The sequence below is a fragment of the Pinus tabuliformis genome, chromosome 3_2 (assembly GCF_031772625.1).
Source record: "Pinus tabuliformis cultivar Carrire ecotype Pingquan chromosome 3_2, CPIR1, whole genome shotgun sequence".
NCBI classification, from domain to species: Eukaryota; Viridiplantae; Streptophyta; class Pinopsida; order Pinales; family Pinaceae; genus Pinus; species Pinus tabuliformis.
The window spans coordinates 1,003,059,078-1,003,078,054 of NC_142302.1; positions in this window are offsets into that span (position 1 = coordinate 1,003,059,078).

Here is an 18,977-nt window from a genome sequence, read left to right on the forward strand (position 1 = left end):
TGCATGGAGGGTCTGGAGTGGTAGCGCAACCACATTGTTTCCAAGATCCTTGATTTTTTCTAGCGTTACGCGGTCTTCCTAGCTATCTGCCCGCAAGGATCCTTCTGGTAAAGGGATGACCCTTAAGTCCATGGTCCGTTCCACTTCTGGAACACTCACACTCACTTGAGTCTAGCTCGCTTGCACCGCGCTCGCTTGTCCAATGCTCACCTGGATCCTTCTAGCCTAGAGCTACAGCTCACACAGATCCTTCTGGACACTTCCTAGTGTCTGCATATACTTTTGTTCAAAGTGTGAACATAGCTCCGATATGGTATCTCAAAATTTGTTGCCAATTTCATCTAAATCACCCTCTGTCAGCAGGAGAGGGTCCACTTGCGATTTTTTATTTGACTTTCGCTTCTTTTGCGAACCTGTTTCCATTTATTTGGTGCGCTTCTAGAATTTAAAGGGGCTGGATACCTCCTCACCCCCATCGCCTCCCTGATCAGACAAATCTTGTTCATCAGTGTGCTATGATTCGGATTTGTTGTTTTCTTTGGTATCTGGTTTTTCCTTCTCATCCTGCTCTTTAGTAGTGCGCTCCTTCACAACGCTCTTTCTTTGCAGTTGCCTTAGCCACAACTTCTTTATTCTTCTGCTGGGCAGCCTTCTCTCGTGCGACTACCTAGTCTTTTTCTTTCTTCTTTTTCGCAACAGAGGTCTATGCGGAGGAGCTTTCTTGTACCTTGCTCATCCTGACATCCAATTGGGTAGGCTCCACCACTCGGTTGGCCATCCCCCCACAACTTCCTGTACATCTATGTCAGCTACTAAGTAAGGTAGCGTGTGCCATACCTGTTGAGGGTCCTTCCACACATGGATCCAGACATTGTGAAAGTTTGCGAAGGGTCTCAACTGCTCAAGAAATGTGGGAGATAATCTTGGCCGCTGGTTTCGAAGGTCCATTTCCATGAATACCCAAAAAACCTTGGATTATTTAATGCTTTGCATGTATTTCTTCTGCCATAATGAAGCAAACTTCGCTGCCTCTAGGAGGGTCTCATTCAACAGGGGGAACTAACTGTCCTCCGAGCGCTGCCATGCCACCAAAAAAATTAACAATAAGAGCCAAGCATAGTGGAACGACTGGTTCTTCTCCTACACCTCGAGACAATTTTCCAAAAATTATTTACAGAGATACCGGGCCCAATTATACTGGACCCAGTTCGCACACTGTACTGTTAACGAAATGACCGATGCGGCACTTCATTTGTGCGACACTTCCGCATTATCTTGTTGGCTAAGATCTGTGTTGAAAACTGCACTGCCTAGTCTATTATGGAGCAGATATAATATCTGCGCTTTCCCTTGACCACCCTGTACTCGATCTTTATGTGGTTTGCAAGTTGTTTTTCTAGGGATTTTCCCAAAAACTCCTTTGTCATGTCCGCTCCCTTATATGGTAGCTTAGTAATCCAATGGATTAACATATCCATGATGGGGATAGGCTCACCTAGCCATAAACACCCATCATGCACTAATGTCAACATCTGTCCTACACACACAGTATTGATGTTGGAGCAGTGAAAGTGGGGTACAAATAACATGTGCAATAGTCCCACTAACTGAACTCCACAGACCCATTTCATCGATTCTAGCTTCGTGACCCATGTATCTTCATAGTATATGCGGGACATATACTGATTTGTCGCTAAATGTGGGAACTTTGCCTGGTCAGTTAGGTCCCAATATTCCATCTTTAACACTGGTACGCGCGCTAAGAGCGTACCCTCAAAAGGAACTTCAACAGGGAGTAGTGGCATAGCAATTGAAAATTTGGTGGAATTGGGGTCTTTGGTCACCTTATTCTGCCCTCTTCGTGGAGGCACATATGCTAGAAGCATAGTGATGGGCTCATCATCCTGGACATCTAACTCCTCAATCCCCTAGTGGAGTTCTTCTTCATCTAAATCTAGAGGAACAAAAGGTTGCTTCTACTTGTCCATTTTTCGTTTCTGCCGCACCTCCCATGGAATCTTCTTGGGTGAGTGGCGCATTGGTTCCACAACCAACTTCTTTTGCTTTGACTTGGATGCCGATTTCTTTGGCTTAGGCGACCTTGGCGCCGTAGGCACTGCTCATGTAGATTATATGCCAGCAGCTTCTAGAGTTGGGGCCTGAAACACCGCGGCTTCAGAACTCATAGGATCAAATATCCTCTCCACAAAAATTTAGCGCACTGTATCAAAATACGAAACTAGCCCTGGGTGCTTGACTAAAACCTCACAATATTATCGATGCAGGAAAGAAATTCGAAAACAATAAAGTGTTTCTTTGCAGACCAACAGGACATACTTATAACAATTTTCAGATTCAAATCCAACCATTCCCTCCATAAATTTGTCATAAATGCACCTTTGGCAGCAAATTTTCAAATATTTTTGCCTTAATTGCTACCTAGCCACTCCTTCTAACGAGATTTTCTCATTTCAATCAGCTACAGTAACTCTAACGACTATTTTGGGGCTGGGCTGCACGACACCCTCCATGGCGCAGCGTCTTGAGCACAACTTCATCTGGCGCACCCTCGTCAATATTCACAAATCCTACTTGCTGCCATGTCCTCTTGGTCGAGAAGTGTAGTTTATAGTCCCATGCTCCCTTGCAACTGCCTAGAGCACTAACACTGTCTTGCTGCCATATAGTCATTGTATAGGGGAAGGATCCCCTATGTACAAATTCAACCTACTTCCATTCACTCTTCCCAGAAAAGGTTCAACATTCAGCTTCGCGAGCTGAACTGTGCCACCCTCTGTAATTTCCTTGACAATATACGGTCCTAACCAATGCATTTGGAATTGACCTGGAATTTGGTGAACTTGCTATCATATAACAACACAAGATCATTTATCTTGAAAGTGCGAAGCTTGATATGGTGATCATGCCATGCTTTTTCATGTTCCTTCTGTACTTGTTGGTGGAATCCCGCCAGAAATCGGTCCTCCTCTAACTCCATTAGCTGCGCGAGCCATTCCTCCAAGGCCTCGCGATCCGCCATATCTATCAGGGCCACTATGTGTAGAATATGTACAATGTACTCCATAGGCATCACTGCTTCGACCCCATAGACTAATCTGAACGACATTTTCCCTGTCACCTTCTTACAAGTTGTCCTATAGGCCCATAATACTGTAGGTATGTGCACATCCCCATTCATTCCTCTGTGCGTTACATACCTTTGTCAACGCATTCTCCAAAATTTTGTTAAAATCTTCGATAGTCCCATTTGCCTGCGGGTGATATGGAGTGCTCTTCTGATAGTAAACCTGAAACTCATTTGTTAGTGTGCTAAACATTTCATTCAGAAAGTGCGTTCCACTATCGCTCATTAATACTTTTGGGCATCCAAACCGTGTTAAGATGTATTCAAATAAGAATTTGGTTGCCGTAGCACATGTACAATACTTCACTGGCTATGCTTCCGCCCATCAAGTTAAATATTATGTGGCAGTGATAATGTAGCACATGCCCCTTTTCTTTCCAGGTGGCTAAATTGGCCTAATAAAATTGATCGCTCATTTCTCAAATACCTGCAAAGATACCTAAGGATGTAGCGGTAGTTCGTTCCTCCGCGACATCCTGCCAATTCTTTGACATGCATCACATGCCTTACAGTATGCTTTGGAATCCTTGTGCAATGTTGGCCACCATAATCTTGCGCGCAAAATCTTCTGTGCGGTTGCTTTCCCTGCATAATGGCCTCCTACAACTCCCCCATGAGCTTCAACAAGAATACTATCACGCTCAAATTCTAGCACATATCTCTGCAATATTTTATCTGCCCCCATTTTGTACAAATGACCCGAAATGACCGAAAAATTTGTTGCGCAGAATACTAGTTCTCTCTTCCACTGAGTTGTATATCCTTAAGGTGCCATCCCGTTAGTTAAGAATTGAATAATTTCAGAAAATGGTAATCTATTACTCGTACAGTAAAGAGCTACACATACGAAAACCCTTCCTCCAGGTTAGTGGTTTCTTCGCCTGATTCAATCCTCGACAGGTGGTCTGGATCGACGTTCAACTGACTAGATTTAACAATAACTTCAAAATCGTATTCTTGAAATAATAACAACCACCTGCAAATCCCCCTCCCCCCCCACCCCCCCAACATAGGCTTGTTGAACAGGTACTTTAAGGCAGAATGATCTGTATACATCTTGAAATGTCCTCCCAACAGATAATTCCTGAATTTCTACAGTGCGTAGACCATGGCCAACCCCTCGTGCTCTGTTGTTGATTTTTTTTTCAGCCTTTCATAACTTCCTACTTGTGAAAGCTATATGATGGTCTAGTTCGCCTTCGCCTGCTTGTGTTATCATTGCACCTAGTGCAATGCAAGAATCATCCACATGTACATGAAACTCCTTCTTCCAATCGTGAAATACCAGGATTGGTGTAGTCACTATATTTTCTTTTAACACATCCAAGTTGTGTTGTAATTCTTCATCCCAACAGAATGTCATATCCTTCTTCAACAATTTTTCCATGGGCATGGTAAGTTGAGCATAGGCTTTATTAAATTTTATGTAGTATCCTGTGTGTCCCAGCATTGCGCACAACCTCTTGACATTCCTCGGGTCTTCCAAGTTCACAATTACAACGATCTTTGTAGGGTCCACCATCAATCCTTGCTTACACATGACATGACCCAACAAGATCCCAAATGGAACACTAAATATGCATTTTTTCAAGTTCAGCGCGATCCGAAATCTTCGACATGTATCTAGCATGAGGTGCAGACTCGCAACATGTCACTTCACCAACCCAAACATGGTCCAATCATCGAAATATACTTCTAGGAATTTATGAATAAATTCCTTGAACATCGCGATGACTACCCGAGAAAATATAATAGGCGTGTTCTTCAATCCAAATGGCATAACTGTGTATTGAAAGAAACCATAATCTGTCACGAAGGTGGTCTTGCTTCTATCCTCTGGTGAAATATTAATTTAATGATAATTAGAAAACCTGTCAGTAAAGGAATAGGCCTCCCGTCGTCCGACATTGTCTAACACTTCATCTGTAAATGGCGTTGGAAATGGATCATGGACACATGCATCATTCAACTTCTGCAGATCGACACAGATCCTTATTTCTCCTTTTTGTTTCTTCTCTTGGACTACCATTGGGCTCACCCAATCAGACTCTTCGACAGGTTCTATAATTCATGCATCCAACATTTTATCCAGCTCTTGGCGAACCTTCTCCTTATACTTAGGATTAAGGCGATAAGGCCTTTGTTTGATAGGCTTCACGTCCGGATTTAATGTGATCCTCATAACGCCCAAATCACCAAGTATTCCCTTTAAATCTGAAAAATTAGTGGGGAAGATATCTTGGTATTCACGAAGTAATTCAACAACTTTGTCTACTGTAGCATTGTCCCAATAGTCTCCAATCTTCGCGAACTTTAGTTCTTCTTCAGTGCCAATGTTTACCTGTCTTGTTTTCAAAGGTGTGGAGATGTCTGGGTCCTCTACTTGTGGTCCTTCTACTATGCGATGCCCTTCTGTCTCTGGAATATTGATATTCCTCAGGTCTTCTTCCTCCTCTTCAACGGTCACATTATAGCATTCCAATGCATGGCGCAGCTAGGTGCTCCAATCTGGTTGGGTCCATTCCATAGGTTCCTTCGGCGTCCTAAAGATAACCACTTTAATCTCTTGAAGTGCTTCATCTATGCTTGCAAACCCATCCTCAAATCTGAAATTCAATAAGAAACCTTCCTTCAATACATCCCATTCCGCAGTGCCGTCGGAGCTCTGTTTCAAGATACCAGTTCATGGGTATTGTATCCAAGGTATGGCAAAATATATGTACCCATTTTCGGTGCAGTTCTGTTCTCCACACCTTAGTCCACTTTTCCAAGTGATTGCATGGATAATCCTTCCCACTATACTTCTGAGCCATTCTAGTATTAGCATGCCCAAAGCGTAACTTCATCATTTACCTGTAATCCCTCCATCCTGCAAAGCTTTCTTTATGCGTACCCCACAATCGTGCAGGCATAATGCGCAACGCTAACTCCAATTCTTGAAAATGGTGGTCTTCAGGGACTTCGCACTCAAATTCATCTAAAAACATATCTACGTCAGTCAGACCATCATAATAAGGTAGCTTTCTTACCTCCGATGAAACATAGCACAACGGCTTCATCATCATATTGCATCGCAATATAGAAACTTCATGTAAGTGGTTTTTTTCAATGCTCTAATTCCTCATTCGAGTCAGAAGTATATGAGCTCTCTCGGTCCCATGTGATCTATCCATCCACCATTGGATTGATCCGATCCTGATCTCGCGCTGTTATCTTGTATATTTGATCTAGCTCGTCATTTCTTTTTACATAATAGCGAACATGTTCGGTATAGCGTGCTCCTTGCGCAAGATCCAGTGGTACTACGACCCTAAGCGACTTACTTTCAAAGGTCATTTTCCTCTTCTTCAAATTAATGACCCTATTCATATCAATAGCCCAGTCGATTCCCAGGAGCGCAGGATATAGATTATTGTCATCGATAATTTCTATAACTCGAAGTCTGCTAATGCACTCACACCTTCAATATCAACTGTTACTCCATACAATCGTCCCATGGTGATTATTTTCTACTGATTTAGCATTTGGAGCTGAATCAGAGACCACTATAGTGTAGGTCTCCCCATCCTTTCCCATGTCTGTTTCGGCAGAACATTCGCATCAGATCCCAGATCCAAACTTCCTAGTCCATTTCATAATCGCCTATTTGCGTTGTTAGCTGCATCTCACTTCCTGTTCATGCCTTATGCTTACCAATCTTTATAACTATGCACTGCCCCGTAGGAGTATTTTCCTTATTGGCGCACTTGTCTATTAAGTCTTGCAATCCTTCCACAACCTTTTTGTCGCGTAGTAACTTCATGCAGGTTTCCAAAAAAGTAGTGAGTACGGAAGGATCAACCTCTTGTGTCACACTGGTCTCTGGTGTCTTTTCCTGGCTTCCTGAGGTGGAGGCCTCAACGAAGCTCTTCTTAGCTTCCATGAATGTTTCCTTAGCACGATTAAGGTCAAAGGCGACTTATTTCTCAGGAGCTTTGCAGACCCATCTATCTTCTTCAGGCTGCTTACCTTTATTTGCGCTAGTCGTCATACCACTTCTTAGTACAATGTTAACGTTCTAATCTTCCTCGCAGGGCTCAACCCTCATCATTTGTAAATTCTGCACAAGCTGCTGAGGTTGCGTTTTATTTTTTTTCATTTTAGCTATTAGCACCGAAAAATCTTCTATGTCATGGTCGAATTGTCTATAGTATTGACACCAAGGGTGTGTAGGATTCGGGCAATCTTGCACGAAGTGCCTTGACTATCCATAGTTGTAGCAGATAATCTGACCACGACCTCTACCAGGTCCTCCTCCTCCTCCTCCTCGATCTTGAAAACCCCCATGCACTCCTCCTGTGCCTTGATTTGGAGGCCGAGTTTCTTCTTGCATAGGGAAAGTAGGGGTTCTTTCCATTATTAGCTCATAAATTTCACAATGGCGCTCATCATGGCCCATAGATTTACATAAATTACAAAATAGATACAGGGATGTCTGAATTAACTTATGAAGTAAGTGGCAGTTATTTGTCACATGTTGCCCAGTAACTTGACAAATGGCGCACCATAGCGTAGCTCCCGTGCTCGGCCCGGTTGGGGCTTCTGGTTTTATGGGGACTGACCCCCACTTGTAATATAATTCATGTAGACTGGACAATGATCTTTATCGTTCCTGTGGCCCTTGCACTTCAAGCACCAAACCTCTATGCGCACTTCTGGCTTAGCCTCCCTTTCTTTCTTTAGACTCTATAGTTCGAGGTGCAAACTCTCTAACTACGAGTGGATCTGTTGTACCCCCAGATTTGTATCCTGAATAGGTGATGCGTGCAGCCTCATCGTGATCTCTAAGGCTTCTGCTTGCATTTCTATCTTCTACTATGACAAAGGTATTCTTAAGTGCGGAAAAAGTGATGCTATAAACCAGTCGCGATGCTGGGTATCTAAAATTTGCATGATAGCCTGCCTGATCTGGCACTTCAACCTATGATCAAAGTCCCATGGTGTCTCATTGAATCTCATTCGAATATCCTTAAATTCAATTACTGACTGTGCCTTCGATTCAGGCTTACTAAATTCTTTATTCAGAGCTATTCGTGTCTCTGCTAATGATGCATGGGGATCATCAACGCAATAGTTAATGTACCAAGTTACTGTGAGATCCTGTAAGGTGGTAACCAACTATGCCTACTTTATATTATCATTGGTGATTTGTTGCACTGTCCATACAACGTTCACAACAAACCAGAATTGCTCTGGATATTCACTTCTTATTCCTTTGAAGATCGACATCTTCATTGCGTTGGCTATGATGAATGGTGGACGTGGAGGCGGAGGTGTAGGTGAAGGTGTATGCGGTGGAGGTGGAGTGGATGGATGAGGTATACTAAAATACCTTGAGTTATTAACTGAATAGCACTTCACGGTGTAGTCAGCATCGCCCCTTCATCGTCGCTTGAAGGAGGTTCAATCAATGGACTATACTCTGGACATGATCCATCACAATTTCTAAAGAATCTACCACTTCGTGTAGCTTTGAACATTAAGGTAATGGCATTACTTGCTTGTTACATAATATAATTTTAATCCAAGTATTCAATGACCTTAAGTACTTACCTCACGGCCCTTGAAGAATCTTCTCTACGCTTCACTATAGCTAACTGAGGTATCAACTGCAAATTCAGTAATGAACTCTCCCAGAATTCAATCAAGCCAATGGTTTACAACTCGCAAGATCTTGTTTTCAGATGCCTCTAGTTGTCGCACCAATTCTGGAGTCCATACTATAGGACTATCAAGTTTCCATCTTCCGTGACTGTCTGTCAATTTAGATAACCACTAATATTATTCAATTGGGAAAGTGAAAAATAAATTTCATGTACCTCTGTATACAGATACCTATTCAACCAATCCTCCTTTGACAGGCACAAATTCCTATTTTCTTGAGTCGCAAACTTGTGAATCTTCCGATCTAACTACTTTTCAATCTCTTTCTTAGTCGGATTCCAATGATGCGACATCACACATCTCTTTAAGCAGATCCAGTCCCGACAACAAAACCATTTGTTGGCTTAAGGGGTCCTGACCCAGGTTCGAAGTTAGTTGCACCAACCAACAAAACCATACACTACTGGCCCTTTCGGTAGCAACCTGCATAGTGCAGGTTGCAGTCTCACTCGAAGCAGTATTGGGGGATGCAAGAACCAAGTTTTTGCATCTAGAGACTAGTGTGATGTCTTTTAGTACCCTAGATTTGTTTCCACGCATATCTTTCCTTCTGATATCATTAGGGCTCCTAATTCCTCATACTTTCCCTCAACTCTTAACTGGAGTAGTCAATTGCGTTAATCAGGTCCTAACAGGGTCTGTCTACTGTTGAAAAGTGTGCAACAAGAAATGCTTGTTGAGAATGCAACAAGATGATGGAGCTTAGTGAAAAGAGTCGCCTTCACTAAGTGGGCCCGCAGGCTATTTTTGGCGCAAGTCTATTTTTAGACTATGTCTATTTTTAGACATATGGATCATGTCTATGAGTTGCAAGATGCTGTTTATGGATGATTGGTCATGTTGGGAAAAATAGATGGACTTCTATTTTTGGATCACAATGTGAGTGATCAAAAGTCTATTTTTAGACTAGCTGTCAAAAATAGAAAAGTCAAATATTATTGTCTCATAATAATATTTGGACTATAAACTTGATCTTATTCCCTTGGAGCACTTCAGGATGAGCTACGGATGTGGTACATGCAGATCCCAAAAGGAAATACATGGTTACCTATGGGATGACTAATATTTGCATGCATGACTTCAGTTAGAACTCAAGTGAGTTGAGTTTAGTGGACTGGAGGTGCAGTTGATGGAGTTGTGTTCAGTTTAGCTTTGTTAAACTGGTTGTATTTAGTCTAACTGATCAATAGACTAGAGATGAGTTGGGTGAATTAGTTATTAATTAATTCACAAGTTATTAACTCAAAATACAACTATAGAATACATTAGTTAACTCAGTTTCATGTCAGTGCATGTTCAGTTCAACAGGGACAAGTGGTAGAGAATCAAATTGCTATCAGTTGTGACTATAGTTGTGCACCAGATCTTGCACAATCAAGGGATTGAGTACGCCAATGAGTTTGCTCACGTATTTGCCCAGTATTGTAGCTTTTGCTCACGTCCAACAAAGTGTGAGTGATTATTTTGAGGTGAAATACGAGTTTGGTGAGCTATTCTCATCAGTTCTTGAGCAGGTATTGAGCAATGGAGGCAGGCAAGCAGTGGAATAGATTTGGAGATCAAATATGAGATGTATTGTGTGTAACAGGTGGAGATACTTGTGAGAAGTATTATGCTGTGTAATGTTACATGATTCAATCAATATAATATACAGATAGTGTGGGGTTTTTAGCGAGATGCTTTCCCCGGGATACATACTGTGTTAATGAGTTTGATTGATGCTTCTATGTGTGCCTGTGAATGTTTCTGCTTCTGTAAATTGATGATCAACGTAGAGGAGATTATGTATTATACATGTTCCGCTTATAATTGTATGATCAGGATAATCTCTGTGAATATGTGTTAAATTATTCAAAATTTCTACATGGTATCGGAGCTAGATGATTTGTAGAAAAAGTTTCTACATGGTATCGGAGCTGCTTGATTTGTAGAAGAGATTTTTACAGGATATCAAGCGAGGATTGATCATCGGATCTATTATTCAAGAAGTGTTTACATTCTATTTCTTTAGGCAGAGTCTGTAATCAGGCCAGGTATCCTCTGGATTCATCCTTCCTTTGGAAGGTGAGATATCTGGTGAATGCCCATACAGTCGATCTCTGTACAAGAAATATTGTGTTCTCACGAATTCTAGATCAGAAGCGGTTGAGTTTTTGTGCTGGTGGAATTCGAATTTAATTCCAAAGCAAGAGATAAAACTTAGAAACATTAAGTTTGAGAATGGAGACAGTATGCCCAGGTATCTCACGAAGTTCACCCAATGCCGGGATGAACTGGGAAGTGTGGGGGTGACTGTCGGATGAGGATGGTGAGTCTAGCACTCCTTGACCTTCCTAAGAGTTGGCATAGCTACCAGGACTCGGTGAATGGAAGGGAGAAACTGCCAGGATGGGAGAGACTTTGGTCGGATCTTGTGCAGGAGGAGATTAGATGGAGCACCAGAGACGGTTCTTCATCCATGCAGGATGAGGAGAACTATGCCTTAGCGAGTAAGGTGAAGAAGGGGAAGGAGAAGGTTTCTCTTTTCAAATCTTGTTCTTCCAGTGATGGGAAGAAGGTTGACAAGGCGAAGGTGAGATGCTTTCGTTGTCATGAGATTGGTTCATGGGTCAGGAACCTGTATGCTCTTGAGGTTCAAGATGCATGCAAAGCCTTGAGCAGCGAGGCAACTGATGGAGACTTGGTGGTTGAGAGGGAGCGTATATTACCTCTCAACATGCAGAGCCAGAAGAAGTCTCAGACGATTGTGGAGGAGCCACGATTGGTGCAGCAGCTTCAGGAGGTTGTGGAGGAGCCACAATAGGGGAAGCTGAGAGGAGATCGAGTAGAGACATCTACTCATCCAGAGACCTCCAGTAGGGGGAAACTTTGAGCCAGGTGGGCTGAGGGATCACATGCAGCCATACCTCCAGGTAGGAGGTGGGGTGATGTGGATTGATTCTCCCAAGGAGGAGGGGCAGGATCCTTGAGGTACCCAACCTCTTGGATGAGACCTTGCTATGGGAGCCCCAATGTGTAGTAGCAGGAACTGATTGATTGGGTAGAGACAGATGTGGATGGAGCGGCAGAGAGAGCGACAGTGCAGGGAATCCCAGGATAGCGCATAGCTAGCAGGTTGCAGCAATGCGAGAGGCACAAGTGTTTTGCACAGTGCTAGGTGGCACAGAGAGGTGTGCAATGGTACGAGATGCATGGAGATGTTGCAGTAGCGTAGATGTCAGAGAGGGAGCACTTTTCAGCAGTAGGTAGAGCTTCAACATCAGAGGGTGTTTCTAGCCCAACAGGGAGGTCAGTTGGGAGGTGCAGTGCGGATGCAATGTTGGGAGATAGAACCAACAACAGCACGGATGCAGTCAGAGATCAAAGTGACAGAGGCTAGAGCAGTCAGATACTGAAGAGCACAGAGATGCAGAGTTTCAGTCGACAGAGGCAATAGCAGTAAGAGACTTTGATGACAGAGCAAGTGGACCGGCCAGATGTGTTGCATGGAGAACATTCCAGAGCTACAGGATCGGGTTTGAGAGGAAGCCTTTCTTGTTGAGAGGGAGTGTTGAAAAGTGTGCAACAAGAAATGCTTGTTGAGAATGCAACAAGATGATGGAGCTTAGTGAAAAGAGTCGCCTTCACTAAGTGGGCCCGGAGGCTATTTTTGGCGCAAGTCTATTTTTAGACTATGTCTATTTTTAGACATATGGATCATGTCTATGAGTTGCAGGATGCTGTTTATGGATGATTGGTCATGTTGGGAAAAATAGATGGACTTCTATTTTTGGATCACAGTGTGAGTGATCAAAAGTCTATTTTTAGATTAGCTGTCAAAAATAGAAAAGTCAAATATTATTGTCTCATAATAATATTTTGACTATAAACTTGATCTTATTCTCTTGGAGCACTTCAGGATGAGCTACGGATGTGGTACATGCAGATCCCAGAAGGAAATACGTGATTACCTATGGGATGACTAATATTTGCATGCATGACTTCAGTTAGAACTCAAGTGAGTTGAGTTTAGTGGACTGGAGGTGCAGTTGATGGAGTTGTGTTCAGTTTAGCTTTGTTAAACTGGTTGTATTTAGTCTAACTGATCAATAGACTAGAGATGAGTTGGGTGAATTAGTTATTAATTAATTCACAAGTTATTAACTCATAATACAACTATAGAATACATTAGTTAACTCAGTTGCATGTCAGTGCATGTTCAGTTCAACAAGGACAAGTGGTAGAGAATCAGATTGCTATCAGTTGTGACTATAGTTGTGCACCAGATCTTGCACAATCAAGGGATTGAGTATGCCAATGAGTTTTCTCACGTATTTGCCCAGTATTGTAGCTTTTGCTCACGTCCAACAAAGTGTGAGTGATTATTTTGAGGTGAAATACGAGTTTGGTGAGCTATTCTCATCAGTTCTTGAGCAGGTATTGAGCAGTGGAGGCAGGCAAGCAGTGGAATAGATTTGGAGATCAAATATGAGCTGTATTGTGTGTAACAGGTGGAGATACTTGTGAGAAGTATTATGCTGTGTAATGTTACATGATTCAATCAATATAATATACAGATAGTGTGGGGTTTTTAGCGAGATGCTTTCCCCGGGATACATACTGTGTTAATGAGTTTGATTGATGCTTCTATGTGTGCCTGTGAATGTTTCTGCTTCTGTAAATTGATGATCAACGTAGAGGAGATTATGTATTATACATGTTCCGCTTATAATTGTATGATCAGGATAATCTCTGTGAATATGTGTTAAATTATTCAAAATTTCTACAAACTTTCATGCACCTAAACAAGTCTTCTAGGGTTTCTGGGATCTAGATCTGCCGTTGCACAAACCTATCTTCCTTATCTGAAACTGACTCAGTTTAGATCTAGAACTTCGCGTACATCATTCAATCATATTATTAAGCATAAACATATTCAATTAACCTAATTCATGTAGGTAAGATACATTAATTCATGGAAACAATATTCATAGTGAGGTAAACAGATAGATCACAAATGCAAATATTTCCAACCCAAAATCAGTCTTTATTAATCAGAATCAGTTCATTACAGACTTCAACTATCCTACGCACTCAGTTACAAGGGTCCACGAACTCAACTGTGGACTCTTATAGGCCTCTTCGCACTCAGATGCATAGCCTTTCCTTCACTACTAACAGGAACAAACCTTCCTGTCTATCCAACCCTTACAACAATATTCCTTCATTCATCTCTCTATATTTTTTCTATCCAAAGTTAAGTTATCTAATATTCACTATGACTCAACTATGTATAGCTTTTCTAATACAATACCATGGCCCCTGGTTCATGGGTGAGTCTTCAAAACTGACCAAAGAAAGGGGCTAAGACCCCTTTGACTCCTATCTATCTGCACGCTCCGCATCCACATTTCACGGAGACTTTACATATTTTACAAAATTATTTACAAAAAATGACTAAATTACTTCAATTCTACCCCTGGGGACCCCATTCCAACAACCATATATTTGAATGAAACAGATTTAGACAATGAAGGTGAGGAAGTCGACACACCTTCAAGGCCAAAAACACCCTTCAGGTATATACAGAAGGAACATCCTCAGAGTCAGATTATTGGAAATCAAAGACAGGATGTCTAGATCGGAAGGAAACTTGTGGGATGTATAAGTTATGCAAATTTGGCTCTACTATCACAGATAGAACCCAAGAACCTATGTCAAGCAAGCGAAGACAAGTTCTGGGTGAAATCCATGAATGAAGAAATGGACCAAATTGAAAAGAATGATACATGGGAGCTTGTTCCAAGGCCAAGAGAGAAAAATGTTGTTGGAACCAAGTGGGTTTTCAAGAACAAATTGAATGAAGAAGGTCAATTAATCAGGAACGAAACTCAATTGGTCTACAAAGGGTATGGCCAAATAGAAGGGGTAGATTTCGAAGAAACATTTGCACTAGTAGCTCGACTGGAAGCTATAAGAATATTTATTTCTCTTGCCATGCATGATAATATAAAGGTATATGATATGGATGTGAAGTCTTCCTTTCTCAATGGAGATTTAGAAGTGAGGTTTACATTGTGCATCTAGAAGGATTTCTACTCTCCTCCGATGAAGGGCTCGTATGTAAACTAAAGAAGGCCCTGTATGGTTTGAAACAACCCCCTAGAGCTTGGTATGAAAGGCTAGATAGGTATATCCAACAATAAGGGTTTAAGAAAGGAACAATTGACAATAACCTTTATGTCAAATTTGAAGATGACCATCTACTGATAGTGGTTGTGTACGTGGATGATATAATATTTGTTAGCGATGTAGAATAGTTGGGGCATCAATTTTAAAATTGTATGCAAACATAGTTTGAAATGTCCATTATTGGAGAACTGTCCTTGTTTTTGGGTTTAAAAATTACTCAGTCTCCACAAAGAGTTATTATATCCCAATCCAATTATCTAAAGGAAACTCTGAAGAAATTTGGAATGGAAGATTGCAAACCTGTCAGCACGCTCATGACTACAGGTTGTAAATTTTGCAAAGAAGATGGAACGCCACCAATAAATCAGACTGAATACAAGTCAATGATAGGAATATTACTGTATCTAACAACTTTAAGGCTAGACATCATGCAAGCAATGGGGATTGTGGCCAAATTTTAGGCTTTTCCACGAGAAAGTCATGTTGTTGCTGTGAAGAGGATCTTAAAATATCTTCAAGGTACATCAGAGTATGGATTGTGGTATGCTAAGAGTGAAGACTTCAATTTGAAGGCCTACAGAGATGCAGATTGGGCTAGAAGTCTTGATGACAATATGAGTACTTCTGGTGCATTTTTCTTTCTAGGTGAATGCATAATGTCATGGGTCAATAAGAAATAGGGCTCTATCTCTATGTCAACTGTTGAAGCAGATTATATTTCTTCTATTACCTGTTGTATGCAGATTATAAGGATGAAGCAATCCTCGAAACATATACATGTAGAGTTGTCTAATCCCATTCTAATAATGTGTGACAACACAAAGTGTGATAAGCATCTCTAAAATTCTAGTCATGCATTCTAATAGTAAGGATATTCTTATTAAGCATCATTTCTTGAGGTAACAGGTTGAAACCAACATTGTCAAACTTGTATATGTACCCACTAAAGAGAAATTGGTAGATATCTTTAACAAGCCACTGGCAAGGGAACCATTTGAGTATCTCAGGTAGAAGATAGGAGTTGTGACTCCTCCCTCCAAATGACTTCATTTTGGAAGGTGGTGGTAGCTAATTAGCACGTGGAATTCATGGGAGAGTAGACTGCAATGGTTTAGGGGGATTTCTTGTGAATTATTCTTTGTCACTGATGTCAAAGGGGGAGAATATTGGAATCAGAGTACCATGCCAAGCCTGAGGGGGAGCTTATGGTGTTGCCATTAATGACAAAGGGGGAGATTATTGTATATTTGATGGTATATAGGTGGTTGTGTAAGTGTTGGAATTAATGTCAAATAAGGGTCATCATGATGATTGGGTGTCTAGAAGGAAGTCCATGGTAGCTGCAGGTTTCATGCAGACGATCACCTTGGTGGTTGTGATTCTGGTTGTCTAGAGAGTAAAGGGGAAAAAGAATGGCAGAGATTTTGGAGCCATACTAGAGATATGATATGGTCTCAAAGCCTACATTAGACCCTCTCCATTTTAAATTCCTTTGGAAGAGCTTTCCATCGATATGTGGAAGTCCTAAAATGGACTTATGGTTCAAAAGTTATGGCTTGCTTAAGTTCAAGGTTTTAAAGCCTTAGGTAAGGGAATATCGCATATCGGAGATCGACAATCCAAGAAAATCGGAAAACAAAATCAGAGGTTGGAACTTGGGCGTATCGGGGCATTGATGGTCAGAGGTCAGTGATCCAAAATATTGGTGATCAGAGCATCTACAATTTAGCATATCAGAGATTAGAAGATTTGAGGCCAGCCATATCGGTGATCACATATCAATGCATCACAACATCACATTATCAATGATCGATGATTAGAGGTTCAACAATCCAATAGCCATATCGAGGGAACGACAATCCAGGGAATTCAACAATCACAATCATAGGTTGCAACATTAGAGCAGGCTGATCACATATCGACTGATTGGAAGATCGAAGATCGACGATCTTGGGTAATTGGTGATCACAATCGAAGGTCACAATATCAGAGCAGGCTGTATCACATATTAGCAGATCGGAAGATCAGAGGTCGAGGATGTAGGGAAATCAGTGATCACAATTGGAGGTTGCAACATTAGAGCAAGCTGTATCGTATATCGACAGATCGAAAGATCAGAGATCGACACTGTTAGAGTCAGTATTTTCATACTGCCATTAGTGATCAAAATTCCTCTTTTACATCATATTAATGTCCCATTTGAATTTTTCATCATTCCACCTAGGTCATCATGCAAAAGTTTACTCACTGATGGTAGCCCAAAATCAAAAATCACACTCCCCTCTCAAAAATTTGTATTTGCTGGCCCACATTCATGTGTCTTGCTGAGCATACATTCATTTTAAAGGCTCATGTCATCATGTCTTATGTCAGTCAAGTCCACTTGAAACCTAGTCATTCAAGGTCCCATTAAGTCATTAGGGTTTCCAAGGTTCCAATAAAACTCCATTCCATTGCATAAGACCAACAAGTAAAGGGTGATCAAATAACATCTCTTAACCATGTGAAGATGATTTGTAAAGAGAAATGCATATTTCATCATGTAATGTTGAGTTCAAATGTAATATTTTTAATTTTCATTTTGTAATTTTATATCATTTAAATGTAATAAGTACAAGGTTCCCAAGCTGTTAACTCAGTGTTCTGAAGATGCTAGACCATCAAAAGATTAATTTGTCAAAGGAAATAGTCAAGGGAAAGGGCAAAGTTTCAAAGAGTTAAGTGAATGCCAAAGGGAGTTGTCTTTTCCCAAGGGTGTCCAAATCATCATTTTCCACAAGCACTAAACCCTAATTTCCTCTCCCACAGAGCTAGGGTTGGCTATGGAATCAGATACATCTGAGCATAGAAGGCCTAAGGGAGGTCATTTCAGCAAGTGTGAGGCCATTCCAACTCATAAGCATCATGCCTCCATCATTTTTCAAGAATTCATTCCAAGGGACAAATCATTTGCCACACATAGGGCCAATTTTTCTTCCAAGTATGTTTCCAACCAAACATAGATGAATTTTACAAAAGTGAGAGAGGTTTTTGTCCATAATAGTCCAATTATGAAAAAACTCCTTCCATTTTTACACGGGTGTTATGGTTTTGAAAAAATGTTAAAATAAAGTTGCTACAAGAGAGTTGCTGCACTTCTGGAGTGACCTTGGGACAACCAATGTTTCTCCTATTTGGACTATCCAAATGACTTTTGTGATATGTCAAATGATAACTAGAGAGAAATATATTTCAAATAAGCTATCATGAGGTCAATTTGGAGTTGAGGAAGACCTCCAAACGTTTCTTGCAAGATCACACTTAATTTTTGCACCCTCATTCTGCACTTTTTTTACCAGTATTGGGAGAATCAACGTTTTGAGGGTCAAATCAAGTCCATTTTAAAAATTTCAGGAATATTTGAAAACTAGAGAGGACAAGATTTCGAATGAACTATCTTGGGCTCAATTTGGACACGGGGAAGGTAGTCAAAATCAACCTGCAAGTTGGAGGGCGCGTTTGGCCTGGTCGTTGTGCGTTTGCCAGAAAAGACAGTGCATTTTCTAACGGCACTGCGCACTGGTAGCTCAAGGGTGCATTTGATTGGGTCACTGTGCATTTGCTTGGGAAGACCAGAAATTTCCCAAAACATCCTCCATTTGATCCAAGGTTTGAAAATTTTCATCAAATGCTCCAGTAAATGAGGTAGGTGGGAAATACATTCACTCCTCCCCTCCATTGTTGATCTACATAGGGTTTCATAGTCATTTGCTGTCATTACTCAACTCAAAACCCTAGTAACATATTTTTACTCTTAAATCACATTTCTTAGCATTTCATTACCACTCCCACCACTTAAAGACTATCCCCTATCACCTCCCTCATACCACACATCCCCTTTCCCTCCTCATCAAATCTCCTCACATTATTCCATATTTCCGCACCCACAGTCCATTTTATCATCTCCCTAGAATTTTGA